Source organism: Thermobia domestica, chromosome 15 (genome assembly GCF_964235325.1).
Source record: "Thermobia domestica chromosome 15, izTheDome1.hap1.1, whole genome shotgun sequence".
In the NCBI taxonomy this organism is placed as follows: Eukaryota; Metazoa; Arthropoda; class Insecta; order Zygentoma; family Lepismatidae; genus Thermobia; species Thermobia domestica.
In genome coordinates, this window is record NC_137468.1 from 177,248,644 (window position 1) to 177,266,876 (window position 18,233).

Genomic DNA, 18,233 nt, shown 5'->3' on the forward strand with positions numbered 1-18,233 from the left:
TACCATTTTAAAGACGTGGAGTCTTATTTCATGACATAAGGCACTGCAACAGAATAGTATAGAGGGCAGATAATTTTCGAAGGGCTCGGTGTTTAATGTCCCTGATATGAAGACCAAAAGTAAGGCCTCGATCTAAGATAACTCCCAAGTATTTAGCATGCAGACGGTGTGGAACTTCAATGTTGTCATAATATAAACGATGGATGGTTCTGCTGCGTCTTTTGCTATAACAGACTGCAACGCTCTTATCCGCGTTGATTTTTAGGCGCCAGGTGGTAGCCCAACGTTGAAAGACATTGAGTTGCCGCTGCATGTAGTGGTAGGAAAGACGAAGATTGCTGCTGTTCGTGAAGAAAGCAGTGTCATCGGCGTATGTTGCAGGAAAACAGTGTGGCACAATGGGTAAGTCTGCGGTGTATAAGGTGTAAAGCAGTGGCGAAAGAACCGCGCCTTGAGGCACACCAGCTTGAATTGGTTTGGGAGCAGACTTGGTCTGTCCCACAGAGACATGGAAAAAGCGATGAAAGAGGTATGAAGTGAGGAGTTTGAGATAAGGTAAAGAGAAACCTTGTAAGCGAAGTTTATAAATGAGGCCTGGTAACCACACTTTATCAAACGCCTTCGAGATATCAAGGTATACACCTACAACATAATGTCGTCGATTAAAAGAGGTAGTCAGATGGTCGACTACCCTCACTAATTGGCTTGTTGTGCTGTGGTTAGCACGAAAACCAAATTGATGGTGGGGGAGTATATCTAGAGTGGTGACGTGCTCCTGAAGTCGGGCGAGAAGCACTCGTTCGAAGAGTTTGCTCACATGAGATAATAGGCTAATTGGTCTATAGTTTTCTGGGAGAGTCGGATTTTTACCTGGTTTAGGGAGAAGAATGACTTTCGCTTCTTTCCAAGCACGGGGAAAGTAGCAAACCTGAAGGATGCCTGTAAATAAAGCAGCAAGATAGAGGAGTAGCTTCCGTGTCCCATGTTTCAGTAGTTCTGGGCGGATCTGATCAACTCCAGGCGCTTTTCTGTTGGGCAAGTGACAAATTTGACGCTCAACTTCCCTTGGTGTTACGACCTCAGGCAGGGGAAGTATTGGTTGAAAATGGAGCATGCGCATAGTGGCCCGAACGTCCTGCCGAATATGAGGAACGACAGGAGTCGCATTAGGTGTAAACTGGCGCTCTAGAGATGCAGCAAACAGGTCTGCTTGCCCTTGGTCGTCATGTATGACCCCATGCGGACCTTGCAGTATTTGAGTTTGACGAGAAGTCTCTCGGCGCTGGAAAAGGCGGGAATACTGCCAGATTTTAGTGTCATTAAGTGTGACCCCACGAAAAAGTGTCTCCCAGTACTGCTCGGTTTGTCTTCTAGTGATTGTCTTGATTTTGCGGCTTAAGGTGTTCCATAGTGTTTTGTAGAGCGGGTGTCTAGTGCGCTGCCAAGTACTTCGAGCCCAGCGTTTGAGATGGATATAAAGACGAAGGAATGGAGAGTCACAGTGTGGATCGGACTGCGAGTCAGGAATTATTGATGTGCTGAGGGAGTCAGCCGTACGTAGAGCAATTGTAAGATGGGCGACCGCCTGATCAATTTCCGCAGGAGAATTTGGACCAGCGGCTATGTCGAGCAAAGAGTTTAATTCCTGCTTATAGACATCCCAGTTCGTAGTTCGGGAGATATGAGCGGGTGCAGGACGGGAGATATGACGATGCGAAATTTTGAAAAGGACCGGATCATGATCTGAGTTCAGTGCTGAGATCACGTAAGGACGTGTAGCTAAGATGGTATCTTTGCCTAGAACTATGTCCAACACATCCGGTTCTCCGCCTGCTTTAGGATGGTGAGTTGGATCAGGTGGCCCATAGGCAATGTATGGAGATGTGTGCAGATACCGGTGTAATATTCGTCCGTTTTCGTTGGAACGTCTGGAGTGCCATTCCCCATGTTTTGCATTGAAGTCCCCTGCCAAGATGATCTTGGGGCCCAAGGTCGAGATGGCGTCGAAATCATTGGGATCTAAGTCATGTGCTGGAGAACGGTAGCCCGTGACCAATATGAGAGGAATCCCGGGGAGGAAGACTTCTATAGCAAGAGCTTCTAGTGTGTGTAACTGGGGTAAAAGGAGTTGTCTAGCCTTAAAACTTCGTTTCAGGGCAATCAGTAATCCTCCTTTCCGTCCTTGAACTCGATCGAGGCGAAATAATTGGTAGTTGGGCAGTCTCCAGTGTGTAACCTGGGCAGTGAAGTGAGTTTCCTGTATAAGTAAGATATCGACCTGATGTTCTGCTAGAAAACGAATTAGGAGACTCTTCTGGTCGGTAAGACCATCTGCATTCCAGGTTACAACAGTTATAGTGTGATGAATGAGTGGTTGGTTAGAAGCAGCCATCAGCAATCATGTCAGCAAATGTCTCTATGACGACAGCAGCCTTGGACGCAAGATCCGTGGCTTCCCGAAATCTAGTAAATCCTTTCTTGATATGAGAGATAATGCGGCCAAAGTTGAAGGTTTTGATGTATGTGAGGAGTGAATGGAGATTGAAGTCATTAACGGATGGTGTAGATGCACTATCTGGTGTGCTGGACGTAGAGGGAGCATCCTGATTTGGTGGTGGAGGTCGGTCGATGCGAGGTGCCTTATTGTCCAGTGAAGTTGATACAGTAGGACCGGAGCTGCGGCCAGAAGGAGTTGATTTCTTGAGAGCATCTGAGTATGAGCGAAAGACGGGACAACCGCGATAATTGGCTGGGTGTTCCCCTCCGCAGTTTGCACAGGTTGCTGGCGTAGATGCATCTGGTTTGGCACAGGCTTTCGTAAAATGACTTTGCCCACACTTGACACACTTAGGTTGAGCTTTGCAAGTGTCTTGTGAATGACCAAGACGTTGGCAGCGGTAACACTGCAGAACACTCGGCGGCCGATAAGGCTCAAATGAAACTTTATAATGAAGTAATCCTGATATGTTGTAGATCTCCTGTATATTTGGAGTTTTCTCGAGGGAGATGAGAAAAAGTGGCATGAGGACTCTATCTCCACCAGTGTAGCCCCGACGAGACATTTGATGAATCGTGAGCGGCTTAAAACCTAAAGTGAATAGTGCAGACTGAAGATCAGCGACGTCGGTATCGATGGGTAATTTGCGAACGACAACCTTTACGGGTCGGTCACTTTTGGCGATGCCAGTAGCGTATTCAGTTTTCGTCTGTTCGCAGTAGTTTTTGATAGTTGTGAAATCGTCCCTAGAAGATACCTGAATCACAATACGTTCTTTGTTATGCCGAACCTGAGGTGATTCTCTGAGGGTCTTGGAAAGGCTTTTGGTAAAGTTGTAAGTGTTTTTGATGCCGTAAATGTAAATAGGACGTGGTTTAATCTCTTTGATGCTTTTGGGCCGTGGCTCTATCACAGGAGACTCGTCAGCTGTGAGAGTAGATAGAGGCTCAAATCGGTTACTCATCGATAAAGCAGGGAACTGATGAATGTTGTTGGCTCAGTGTGGACTCCAAGGACGAGCGACGTCGCTTGGGTGTAGTAAACAGGGTAAAGTCCATGGCATTGTCGTCCTGCGGTGGAGCAAGGGATGGAACGTCTGTCGTCGACCGGTTAGTCGAGGATGATCCTGACTTGGCAGTAGTGCCGGAGGTGGAGGGCCGCCCCAGCGGAACAAGGAAGTCCTCAGGTCGGTATTGAGATCGGCTGACTATCTTCGTTGGGATTTTGGTCTTCTTTTTCAAGATGACTGGCTTGGACGTAGCCATCATAGGAGCTCAGATGACGAGTGAAGCTGAGATGTCAAATGTATAAGCTACCCTCCGAAGAGGAGAGTAACTTAAGAAATCGTTTAGCCAATAGAAATTGCAAGGTCGTCAACAGATAATATCAACGTGGTGCGTTAACCTCCGTGGAGGTATTAAATATAATTCGACGGTTGTTTCCTCAGCCTCAAAGAGGCAAGTAATCCAACCGTATGTACGAAGATCGCGACTAAAATAAACCAATGGGGATGAATACCTAAGTGACTTGATTATTTTTCTCCGCCAGCTACGGATACTCTATTTTTTTACCTGGTTAGAGATTTCAGGTGGCCAGTTCATTGATTGATAAGAATTAAAGAGAATTAAATTGAATAAAAATAAAATAAATGTTCATGAAAATCTATAACTGATATGAATTTAACTTAATTTCATTAACGGTAATCAGGTTACGTTCGTACTTGCATATGAATCTAATAAAGTAGATTGTACTGCACAATCGTTATTAGGTTCTGTACTATTTTGTACATGTATTACGTCGTGATTGTGATTTTTGATATGAAGTGCCATCTCTTGACCTCCAATTACGTCTATCCACGTAGTTCGCTGTATTCCTGGAATTTTGCCATACATTCCGTCTATTTTTAAACCTATTTTGATTATATGGTCTAACATATGGATTGCTACGATTAATTAGGTTAGGCGGATTCCCTGCATAACTTTGTCTATTTTGCTCGTTTTGACTGCTAGAATTTACTCGGCTTAGGTTATGTTCCGTATTGTTCACACTTCGGATATTCAAATTCCGAACAGGCACAAAATGATCTGAATTATTCTTATTTTTACCCATTCCTGCTTGTTGATTCATAGCATGGTATTGAGTTTCATAGCATTGGACAAGCATTAATAAATGGTTGAAACTCATACACTTTGTGGAAAAAAAGATCTGTTGTAACTTAAATGGAAGCAAATTTCGAATTGATGCTATTATTCTCGATTCCGATTGCAATGGATTAACGACCTTTAATTCGTTGTATGTATTTACAACAAACTCTACAACAGATTTATGCAATCGAGGATTGAAGTGTTGATTTCTAATGGTGGCATCTCTATTTGCCAGCAAAAAGTCATTTTCATAATTCGCGATCAGTGCCGCTTTGAATTCATCATATGTACTGATGTGATCACGTAATGCTTTAAACCATAGTGAACAAGGTGGGAGTAATACATGAGGGATTAATTTCATATATTGTGATCTATCTATACACATTATATTGCACTCATCCTGGAATTTCTCTAAGAAAGAAGTAGCATTCTCGTTACACTTACCACTGAATTTACTCATGGCTCATATTTCACTCATCTTAACACTTACTTTTACCTTCCTTTTATCATTCCGTGTACCCATTGGGTGACAGTTCCTATTCATGACGTGATGTGTCGTTACACCATCTATGTTTCGTCCATCTGTACTCTTCGGATGACTTTCTTCTAAAATGATATCCTCATCAGATACTGGCGAAGGTGGGTTCATCTCTGGTGAGTGGGGAAACTCCAAGCGACCATCACACGGGTTATTGTGGTATGTGTGGTCCTTAACCTGTAGCATTCTAATTTCTTCCTGTAACGTAGCTAACAATTGCGTGTTTGTACGTATGTTGTTAGCATTACTGATGACCTGGATCTTTTGTTGTTGAACAGAAGATTCGGTTACTTCTAAATCCTTTTTTATATCACTGATTTCTTGGCTCAGGTGGTTGTGATTACTCTGGCATTGCTCCGATATTCCTTTTAACTTTTCCTCGAACTGCGAGGTGATATCGCTCATCGTCTGGATAATTAATTGTTTTGTTTCATCCGACTTCTGTTCCATTCGTTTGCTTAATTCCTCATATTGCTTGTTAGATTCATCCGACTTCTGTTCTATTCGTCTACTTAATTCTTCAGAGTTATGCTTCATCGTCTGCTTTAACTCAGTAGACATCTGCATCAATTACTGCTGTAATACTAGCAAGATTCAATCTTCTGATGATGTCATTTCTGGTGCTACATTATGTTCACCATTGTCACTATTATGGGATTCCTTTTCCATTGTTTCATTGTCCATTTTTCTTATAATTGTTCTACCACTTCGTAATATGGTCAAATTTGTATTCATTAACTATATGACAAAAAGTAAATTCAACCTTACTCTGCTTCGGGATGTGAATTTGCAGTTTTTCCCGGGTGAGGTAAACCAAAATTTTTATAACGACTTACCGAGGGTAGTCGTCAACCTGGTTCGGCGAAATATGATATACAAATCTCGAGTGGTAGTAATCTTTAATAATTATATACTATCGTTCTCACCTTTTATATAAGAATGATAATGTCGATAAACAGTGCTAAAAATGGTTTATTAGTTGATATACTTTAAAATATATTTTCCTTAACACTGTCAAGCACACAAACTTGCTGACTCGGTATCCATAAACATGTACATAGCAACAACTATCCCATAATAATATCTTACATATCTTAAAAACATTCTTCTTCTGTTATTATTAAATTAACATTCTATGAAGTATAGTGCATATGTATGAGCACTTTCTACCCAAGGTACAGGTAATTATTAACCTATCCAAAGTATTTTGTTATAAAGGATGCTTTGACTAATGTTCCAAAGCCACTTTTTTTAGCCTGAACGACATGAGAAAGTGCGCACTTCTTAGATTACATAGAATAAGCCCCAGATTCATGTTATAACATGTTTTTGGCGAAGGTATTCACGTGTGTGTGTGTGTGATGAAAGTTTGTACACGTATATGCCCGGAAAAGATTAATTCTGATTTAAAGTGGATAGGGTATGGATGTTCAGTGCTTCGTCTGCCGGTGAATTGAATATCTGTTATCAGCTGCTGGTTTATTAAAATTGGTACGTAAAAAACTTTGAAGTATTAATAGTAAATAAATAATAATATTAAGTTGTATGTCCGATGAATGCTTAAGATATGCTTAAGTGAATCCCAAAGTAAAGTCCGGGTAGGAAAATTTTTGTCGTGGAGAAAAAGAATGGATCAACCTGTTTATATTTCCATTTGTAGCACTAACTACTGCCAAACAATCGGAAAATATAAGGAACTATTTTCCCGGAATATATCCATACGTTCATCAGTGTTACGCTCAACCCAGTAATCTATTCTTGGACCAAGGCACTAAGAACCATAGGCTATAACAATGTATCATTAAGTACATTCAGTTAATACTGAACTAAACATCTGGTATTTGGATGACGGGACTATTACTGACAAACCTGAGGCAGTCCTTTCCACGTAAAACATATAAATGAGAAAGCATCAACTCTTGGCTTACATTTGAAGTTCTCAAAATGCGAAGTTGATTCTCTTGGATCAGATGAAGTCTCATCCGGCCAATTATCCAGAAGATTTGGAGAAGTTGCCCCAGGAATACGTCTCCTAACCAAACAGAAGCGTGTCTTCTAGGTGCTGCTCTCACAAAGGAAGCATTTACAACTGTGCTATCAAACAAAATATCCAAACTAAAATATTTTCTGTCTCGTCTTGACTCGATTTCAGCACACGCAGCTTTTTTCTTCAACGTTCTTCATTGTCAATCCCTCACCTAAAGTACTTTCTACGGTGTTTTCCATCTTGTAATGAGATTTCAATGCTGAAGAAAAATATGATCATATACTCAAAATGGGTTTGGAGTCAATTTTGAACTGCTCCTTAAGTGACGACTCTTGTATGCAAGCATCTTTACTTCTTGGATTAAGAGGCCTTGGTATTCGACGAACCGTTGATATGGCGATTCCTAATTGTTTAGCGCCTCATCACGGATGTCTTCGTTACCACCAGGACCCAGATGGAATAGTTAAAGAAGGATCTAGGAAATGGATAAATATAATAGATTTGAACCTTCCAGAAATCAGCTAAAGAGGTTCTCAGGCATCTTGGTAAACATCAATAGCAGCACATTTTCATAAACTTCTTTTACAATCTATTGCTGTTCCAGAGGATAAAGTTAGAGTTCTTGCTGCGTCATTCCCCCATGCTGGATCATGGTTAAATGCGTCACCTTTCGAGCTCCTCCGTGGCTAAGCGGTTAGCGTAAGCGCCTTTGGCGCGGGAGACCCGGGTTCGATTACCGGCGGGAGCTCATGTGGTTCGGATTCCACGTTAATCAGTAGGTCCACGTCTCTCATAGCCTCGCTGCTGAAAGGGACGCTAAACCGAAATTCAACTCAACTCATGCGTCACCTTTCGCCAATTAGGTAATCACATGACTAATGAAATCTTTGGATTCGCAGTAGCCGTAAGAGTAGGTTCAGCTGTTTGTGAGCCACATCGCTGTCTAGCTTGCGGGCCTCAAGTTACCCAACGCGGCCTGCATGGCCTCTCCTGCAAGAAGACCATTGTTAGAAACACCAGACATTTATCTGTTAATGACGTAAGATAACGGCAGGAATTACTTCGATTCGTGAATCGTCAGGTTGTTATTGTTCCGTTGGCAATCGACCTGATGGCATGACATTAATACCTTGGTTGAGAGGCAAATTACTATTATGGGATTTTACATCTTTGGACACATTTGGTCATTCAAACCTCCCATTAACTGTTGTGAATGCTGGAGAAGTTGCTAGACGTAGAGAGGCAGAAAAGAAAAGGAAATACCATAATTTCCCCGACAAATTTATTTTTGGTCCCATAGCCATCGGGACCAGTGGAGCATCTGGTTCTAGAAGCCTTGATTTTATCAGAGAGGTAGGCAGACGCATATCTATCGTTTCTGGAGATGTTCGCTCAGCGTCCTTCTTAATCCAACGTATATCCATTGGGGTCCAATGTGGAAACTTTTCGTCAGTTGTTGGTACGTTGCGGCCTTGTAGGGAACTGGAGGAAGTGTTTCTTCTCTAGTACAACACAAACAAGCGAACAATAGAATAACTACAAGTATTGAGTACATTTTTAATATAAAAATGATTTCAGAAAATTCTTGAAACATAATCGAAGACAAATATGCTCAATTATAAATATTTAAGTATTGTATTAATTAATGACGAAACTTATTTTTAATTATTTAATACTAACAAGAATTATATAAAATTTAAAAAAAAATCAACATTTAAAATATTGGCTGTTACTACAATGATAGGTTTTATATTAGAAACCTAAAATGTAACATATTATAAATGAAAAATATTAATTACAAACCTAACTAGAGTTTCGAAATCAGAGCATCTACGGCAGTTAAGCAGTAAATTGTAGTTTCGCATAGAGGAACCAAAGATACAACAGTCTACAGTCTCACAGATGTCTAAATAAATAAAAAATTAAACTATTAGCAGTTTTAATACATGTTTTAGCTACCTTGTGCAAACCGTAGAAATACTTCTGATTTTATTACCAACACCAATATAAGTACTATTTTGTAAATAAAGAAATAAATTGTTCGAAACAATTGGGACATATTAGCATCACTTGTATATCGTTATATAATTTGTGGATGAGATCACACGAAGTTTTATTTACATAAAATTTCAGTGTCCTCAAGTTCAGTTGTGGTTCGTCATTGTCAAACAGAGAAACGAGCAAATTTGGGAGATTGATTTATCTTTAGAATTTGTTGGTGTAACAAAAGCGTGTACGATCATACTTGTGAAATTGTAAGCGGTGGTATTGCAGACCATGAACCGTTACTGGTGTAGAATACAATATAGATGAAAACTTGAATAAGAAGTATTAAAAACAAAATTATGGTTCCAAGTGCGAATTAGGTCTGATGTTTCACATGCAGTGAACACAAAAGTAGTAGTTACTTATGTTACATTCTTCCAAATAGTTTACTGTAAGTATAACTTAATGTTGTAACGCTAACCAAGTTCTTCCTTTAAACGTTATAAAGTAACAATCAAGATCTCACCTCTAATGCATATAATAAGATAAAGTGCTCCGTAAGTAAGAATGGTAAATGGGTATGCATTAAAGCTGTAGAACAGGAAACACAACTTTTTATAAGACATATGAAATGTTGTTCCACTAGCCTCATCTTTATTTGTACTGACCATTGCTCACGCCCCTGATCCCTACTGAGTCGCACATCCACGCTGCAGAGAGGTCCTCCTTGCTGCACCCCTACCATAAACTGGTTATATAATGATCAAGTTATATATGGCAATCAAGCGCAATACGGTTTGTGTTTTAAAGTCTGTTTATTTATGGCAATCAAGCGTAAGACGGTTTGTGTTTTAAAGTCGGTTTATTTATGGCAATAAAGCGCAAGACAGTTTGTGTTTTAAAGTCGGTTTCTGTTTTACGTATTGTAACTATTATAAGGAGCTATATCCTCCCTTACACGGATAAGGTAAGAAAACAATTATGCAATGTAATTGAATCATTGTTTCCGTAATTTCTGAATATGACAGCGTCACAAATCTGAACGCAAAAGAGCTTCTACTTTTGCGTAGTAATACAATATGCATTCCCATGTAGGTAGTTAAGGATGAAAAAATCACAAACGTAATAAATATTTGCGAAATACAATTATAATTTAAACAGCCAAACGAAGGATGTGTAATTATGATTAAAGTATCTCAGTGTAAGCATAAGTAATTAGGAAAGTAACATTTGAAAATGCTTTATGATTCTCTGATCACGAAACATCTTCATGATTCTCTGATCACGGGAAGCAATCATCGAAACCTTAGCCTCGTTAATCAGTATTAGTATATACTTAAGACACAGACGATCCCTAACTACCCGTTTGGGACCAAATTATTTTTTTCCTGATTTATTTCACTTGGACAAGTTATCTTAGTTTATTATTGATTAAATATCAAGAAAATATAAGATTTTGATTTTTCTTGTGCATCAGGCGTGCCTTACGCCCTGTCCTATAAATAGGACGCTGGTCCTTTCTTATATACTAAAGAGCTAACGTTTTCCTAACTAATCACATTCTATAGTTTTAGTGAGCTACAGTGGCTTAGTGGTTGAGCGTTCACCTCTGGTGCGTAAAGTCCCTGATTCAATCACAGCTCGAGCGAAGTTGATTTTCTGGTTGACGAACACCGTGTGGGTGGGTTTTCTTGGCGTTCTCCCGTTTCCTCCCACTTTCTTCATTCCACCAGTTTATTCGTTTCTCATCATCACCGTCTTCTTTAGCCAATCCGGCATAACCGTGGGAGTAAAACTTAAAGATTTTATTTTCTGTTGTTTTAGTGAATCAATTCAACTTTACTGCTAGGCTCCTCTAGGCCTTAGTAGAAGACTAAACTGCAGTAAGTGACCAGAGCCTGTCTAACGAAGCACGAACACTTCTCGATTTAGATAGATAGATAGTAGATTTTAGTAAATTAATACATATTTATGAAAATTATACAAAATACGACATACCACACATAACAGAACATACAAATATTTCTTACACCCAACTGTCAGGTTTGAAGTATAGATTTTGCTATTTTGTAATTCTGATTTACCTGTTCTAGTTTGTTTCGTATGTTCTGACTTTGTCAAGTTTTATTTTTCCTTTCCTTCATGGTATTTCACGAAACACTTTGAACACAATGTGACCATACACTTTTCACAGTACGATAATGGCTTTGAAATGCATCCATCACCTTGACATCTTCTTTGCTTCTTCCTTTTCATCAATAAGTGACCCCTTCCATCATAGTGTACATCATTGAATATCTTTGAAGAGGATGACTGTGGTGGTCGTTCCAGTCGTCTTAGGCCACCAAGTTTGAGATGTCACAGCAATGTTACGCCTAAATGTCAAAAGATCTATATTGGATTGGGTTGCTTTCCTAAACAGAATCCATGAATTTACGATCAGCATGTCAATAATCCGTGTAAATATCACCCAATACCACTTCTTGCCCCTTAAGCCAATTCTAAATTTTTGAACTAGCCAATCTTGGTGATCGACACCTCCCATGTGTTTATTGTAGGATGTTATAACGCGTGGCTGCTCAATTATAATATGTTCATTATGTTGTCAGCTCCAGCCTCTTTACTCGCGAAACAGGATGTATGCTGTCAAAATTTGTACCAATTACAACACAACGGTTGTCATTCCATTTGACAATGAGAACTTCCCCATCCTTGTCGAATCTGTAATCATATGAACCCCGTGCATGTTTACTCAACTCTTTGGAATCAGTCAATGGACACTGAGACACACGATTACTTTGCAGAGTACCGGTTGCTCTGAATCCCAATTCACGTAGATGAATTAGCAGATCTCTACTTGTGAAGAAATTGTCAAAATATATAGCATGACTTTTTGGTTAATCTACGACATCTAGCATATTGAGAACCACTCTAGAACCTAAAGGAATATTTTCTCTATCGTTACGCATGTTGTCATTATTACTCCCATTTACCTTCGTATCCTTTCCACAGTAGAGATCAAATTTATTACAATAACCGTCAGAACCACATAATACCCACAGTTTATAGCCAAACGTATCGGCTTTCCTTTGATAAATTGTTTCAAACGATTATGACCAAAATATGCACTATCATCTCGTCAAAACTCAAATCACTATCAAAAATACACGACTGTAAAAACGAATCGTTTACTTTTGTAATACGAGGCCGAACTTTGAAACCTCTATCATCCTTTTGCTGGTTTGCTAAGTTGTTATCATTGAAATGCAATAAAAGTTTTATTTTCAAATACTGATTTCGTGGCATAGAATTTCTCACTATGTTAACACCTAAGTCTTCCTCCTCAATCCAATATTGTTTTTCACGTGGAAGATTATGATAGCCACTGAATAAAAGAATCCCTATAACTATCTTCAGTTCGTCGTCACACAACTGAAAATGAGGATCATTCTTTATCTCCACACCATACCGAACTGTTTCCTTCACTATATATTCCACTATGTCACGGTTAAAAATACACTCGAATATCTCTGTAGGTGATTTGTTCACAAGTTTCTGCTTTAGTTCACTGAAGGTCTTCTCAGCTTGTACACCAACCTGGGGAAGCTTTGTATATAATGCGTCCATTTTTCTCCAAACTGGAACACTATTATTCAGCAATTTTCTTTTCCTACCACTAATATCTTTATTCATAGGTGTTCCATGTATATCTGACGAGCTTGTGCTAGGAACTACTTCCTTTGAGTCTTCTTTACTAAGATTTTCAACGCACTCAGTAGTCTGTGTTTCTGTATTGAATTCTAGTAATAATTCTCCGGGTAGGTCAGTTCCTTCGGCTTCTCCAATTTCATCATCATCGCCCTTCTCTTCATCAGTAAGTTCATCTGGATGAGGAGGAAGAACAACAACATTTACATTATCAACAGCATCAGGGAAATTGGGATCGTTCAATATATCAGCAATCTATTGTATCGACAGAGCCTTTGTGTTAGTCATTTTTGTAGGCATTCGATGTAAGTCCTCACTATATGGAAGCTGTAGCTATACTAAAAGCATAGATATTGCAAACTGCGCTGAATTGAGAACAACAACAATATATGTTTTTAAATGTTTAACAATGAATGACAAGAGTAAGAAGGCGGAAAAATCAAATAAGTATGTCTCTCTATATATTGGTTTCTATTACTTGGTAGTATAATCCTTTGGCCCAACGTCCTTTTTATAGGACAGCAATGTTTCAACATCTATAGCATTGAAAATTATAAAAAAAACAAAAATAATTTTTCTGTATTCTGTTTGCGGCAAACCTATTGTTACCTAATACGTATAAACCAAATGCATTGTTTGAACTAAAATAAAAAAATAACGTTCCCAACACCATTCCCAAATAGAGTAACTTACATACATAAGTTTAAACGTCCGTCATTTAGAAAGGGAAAGGAAAAAAATACCAAGAAAATTACAGTACATTAACACAGGTCTCAAATTGCCCTCTGTTATTAGCAAAACCCGCCAACCTTATTCTTCTTTGTTATAAAAAATAAAATATTAAGTGTCCTAAAAATAGGACGCTGGCTCCAAATGGATTAAGATGCATTGCATTCAAATATATCGTTCATGTTTGTGTAATAAGTTATCTGACAGATGACAGTACGAAGTAACAAAAGACATGAACAAAGTTTGAATCACGTTTCAAGACTTAGAAATACTGGGAATTTTTTAAAAAAATAACGCCAAATTCAGCTATTTACAATTTTGTATATTTGTTGGCTACTATCAAAGAAAATGTAAAGATTCATTTGTTTTATTTTAACACTAATAAAATTACACGTTGATAATTGAAATATAAACTGCTCGGAAGAATAACGATAAATTAAGTACGGTATGTAGGGTATTATTTCATCTAATTTGTGGATGAGGACGAAGGAAATGTTTCTCCGGAAAGATTTCGTCGTTCTCAAAATAAAATTTTATTCTAACCGAGAGGTGCAGTGTTGCCACATTTGGTACAATTGTACCAAATTCAGCCCCTTTTGTCATTCATCGGCCCGTTGGTACCACGCTGGCATTTTCAGCCCCTTTTGTGAAAAGTTGATACAATTCTACCCAATTCAGCACCATTTAGCAAATACTTGTAACACTTTTAAAAACGTCAGTAAGACTTTTTGTACATCTCACGTTAATCATACTGTGTGTTCGACTTTAAAAAATGCTATTGAACATTCATTCTGTGATATCACACCGCATAACACTAGGAACTTTGTGTGGAAAATTCATAAATCGAATTATGCAGGGGATCAAATGACTCTAGATGGGCGCAATCGCGCCGCACATGAAGGAAACGAGAAAGAAGCAGTGTGGTGGAAATTTTAGCTTGAACAAAAAAGAAGAAACAAAAAAAAATCAAAAAGAAGCATTACATTCTCCTTACAGTCTATTATCCTCCATCGGTCTTGAAATAAGCGAAAATAAGATGAATAATTATACTTTGTTATTTTTTATTAACGTACTGTTTACACACGAACTCGGAGATGATTGATTTGTTCCTCGTTTTATATGGCCATAATACTGTTTGGGTTTATTACTCACTTTGAAATAGAGCAGGCACGTAGCCAAGGGGTGGGTCCAGGGGGTACGGACCCCCCTCGAGACCATAACTGAATAAAAAAATGAAGAATAAAACAAAAAAGAAACAAGAGAAATAAGAACCATCGTTAAAAATGGAAAGCCACAGAAAGCGTTTGATTACTTTTTCTTATGAGAAACTTTGTGTGGAGGAAACAGGGGGGGGGGCGGTGGTCTAGTTAAACAAGGATATTATTGTAACGGAGCATTCCGAATTCCATCTAGTTCCATGCTAATACTATGGACTACAAATGACGATCGATAAATGGGTTCGATCAGTGAGACTTCAGATAAAACTTAAGAAATAACCAATAGTATGAGTCTGGCAACATAGATTCCAGTTACACTTGTTAAGAAATTTTCAATTTCGCGGCAAAACTAATCCATTTTATAAGGTGTTTCTACAGCCGAAGACATCGTTGCTATCCTTGACGGCATTAAACGAAGATACGAAAAAGGAGACAAGAAGAACCGAGTTCGAATAACCTCGGAAGACTATATCTTTTTCAATACTTTTTAAATATTCTTTTTTTTTTTTTTGGAGATTTCTTCATAGTTTGTTATTAAAATACTTACTAACATATCCTCATTTTTTTGTTCTAACAAACCAATATGCGTTGCCAATACAATGGACCCGGAGTTGTATGATGTAACTAAAGAATGGCTTCAGAAACTAAACATTGAAACGTAGAAAACGAAGTCAAAAAATGGTTTAGGGTAGTGATAGCTAAATGGCGGACCTCTGAACGGGTCAGCAAGCGAACAAAAATGTGATATTGTGTATTTTTTTCTTTTATAACTTTATTACACCAGGAAGAATGTAGTTGTCCATCATATAATACTTGAATCGAGATTTCATTTTAATTGTAAACAATCACAAAATACCTGAATCGATATCAACTTTTAATTGTGAAAACATTCTGTGTCTTGTTACCAAGGCAATTTTACAAGATAAGCTGTTGGTACCCACCGATTGCAGATAACAAATAGTTGGTAGAAATAGTAATAGCTAAGGCGCTAATTCGGGTGCACACATGATAGTTACACACAAAAGCAGGTTACCTACGATAATTTAAGAAAGTATTAAATGAATAACTTATAACACATTTTGCGAATTGTTGTTTTAGAGAGAAAGTGAAAATGCCTCCCTCCAAATAGTCCTTCTTTTGTTTTGGATTTCTTAAAAATAAACAATCACTGATCCAGGGAATATATATCTGGTTCAAATATCTGGCTTTTGACTTCTATATTGTAAAGACTATTTTACTAAGGAGGATAAACTCAGTTAATAGTAAAGATGATAGCTTGGTACGAGATGTTATTCAATCTTACAACATGTGAGTTATTTTGTTTTTGTGAACAATATTATATCCGTTGATTTTTTCGATACTCTTTCAATTTCTTTCCACATTGTTATTCCCCCAGTTTCCCCCTAATCATTCACTTTTATTAATCATTTCTCTCCTAAAGTGAATAATCGTAGGATATTACATTTTAAACAAAGTTCATAACATAGTCGTTCATTAAAGGCGTTGAATCTTCACGTGTTTCCTATTTCACTTTACGCGCTTCAATGATTACACAGAATTCCTTCGTTACTAAGCGTACACGTAATTGATGTGGAGACTCCGGTTCGATTACCGGCGGAAGTTCATGTGGTTTGGATTCAACATTTAACTGTATTTACATGTCTCATATAGCTCATTGCTAAAGGGACGCTAAACCAAAGAGCCAAATCAAACAAAACTAATGATTACACATACGATAAAGTTGAAGTACCATGGATTCCTGCCGAAGCAGTGAACGTTCTATGGAGAGAAACTGAATGGAACTGAGAGGTATGCTTCATAGATGTAATGCATTAATCAGCATTTCATCCCAAAATTTTTGGGTGCCTTCGCAGTTGTTGATACCGTTTGGGGGAATAGAGAGTAGTCGGTGGTTGTCTTATCAAATGATGATCTGTATACGTATTCATCCAAGTTGCACATGCACCATTCCGTTCTGTCTGAGCTCACCACCAACCCCGTAGCCAGCCCAAATTGTAAAGGAGGCCCGGTAGAAGTTAGGGGGGGCGTGCGAACCATATTATAGTTCATCAAATAGTAACATCAGCAATTCATAATATCTGCTCTTGACGGTTTATGTATTTTGATTCTACTTAATTCTATTATCCCCTCTACAGACACACATTAAGTTATCATGCTGCAATCTACATAAAAGAAACGTGAATTTTATTAAATGAGTAACACGAATTAGAATTAAAATATAAATGTTTTAATAGCCCCAAATGTAATACTAACATTAAGATCAAGAAAGAGAGATGATATATTGTGAAATAAGGAAATTCAACCTTACTTAGGCTCTTGTTTAGGGTTAACTTGCTACGTTGCCCTTCAGTTTTTATCAAAATTTTGAAAATTTACCTAGAAGAATTTGATAAATTGATTGCTTGTGTGCTTGATAACATGTAAGTGAAGCGTAATTTATGCGTAATAGCTTTTAATAAGCGGTTATAAAGACGGGACTAATTCGCAAGTAGTGGGAACTACTTGTCTCTAGGTTCAGGACTGTTGGATTGTGAATAATTATCGAGTAGACATGCCTGCAAGTGTACAGGGTCTTTGCCCTGGATGTGAATTGACAGTACTAACATTTGTAAAATATGATGTTATCCGGGCAGGCGGGGCCTTCCAGGCCTAGTAGCTTCATATATTTTTCGAATTTCTCAATAACCATAAATATTTCGATGACATAAAATTATGAATTATTCTATCTTTAGTCGAAGTCAAAGGCATGAACATATCGAGTTGTTAAGGCTAATAGATTTGGTAAGGCCTCAGTTGCCCGTCTACGTTACAAAAATATCTTGCCCGGACAAGGGTTAATCTTTTGAATATTCATGGCTTAATGAATGAAAGAACCAAGACCACCAACAGTCGTTCACGAGTTTCTGCTTGAGATAGGAGAGGTCTGCAAACCTAAGTACGTACTAAGGTAAGTGCGAGGTAGACATAACCTAACCTAAGTAACCAAGTAATGCTTTATCCCATCTTACTTCGGCTTCTCGCTTCGCTCGTTCATTCCTCTCAACTCCGCACTCCCCATTAACTACCCACAACCGTGCTCCGCGCGACCCGCCAGTTTCCCCTTTAGGATAAAAAATGGATTTCCATATGTAATTGTGGTTCCTTCCCCGTACTCACAACCTCGAGGTAACGTAACAGAACATAAAATGAGTAAAGTTTAAGTAGAAATTGATGTTTTTTGTTGAAGATTAGGGGGACGGGTAACTTTGAATTCCCTTGTTTACAATTACAGTTGTATATATATATATACTAAGCTCTTGTTTAAAATCTTAAACTTGTTTTTTATAAATGAACTACTTGCACACTATACCAAGAAGACATAAACCAAAACAGCTTAAACATACTATAATGTTACTCAAAGCTACAC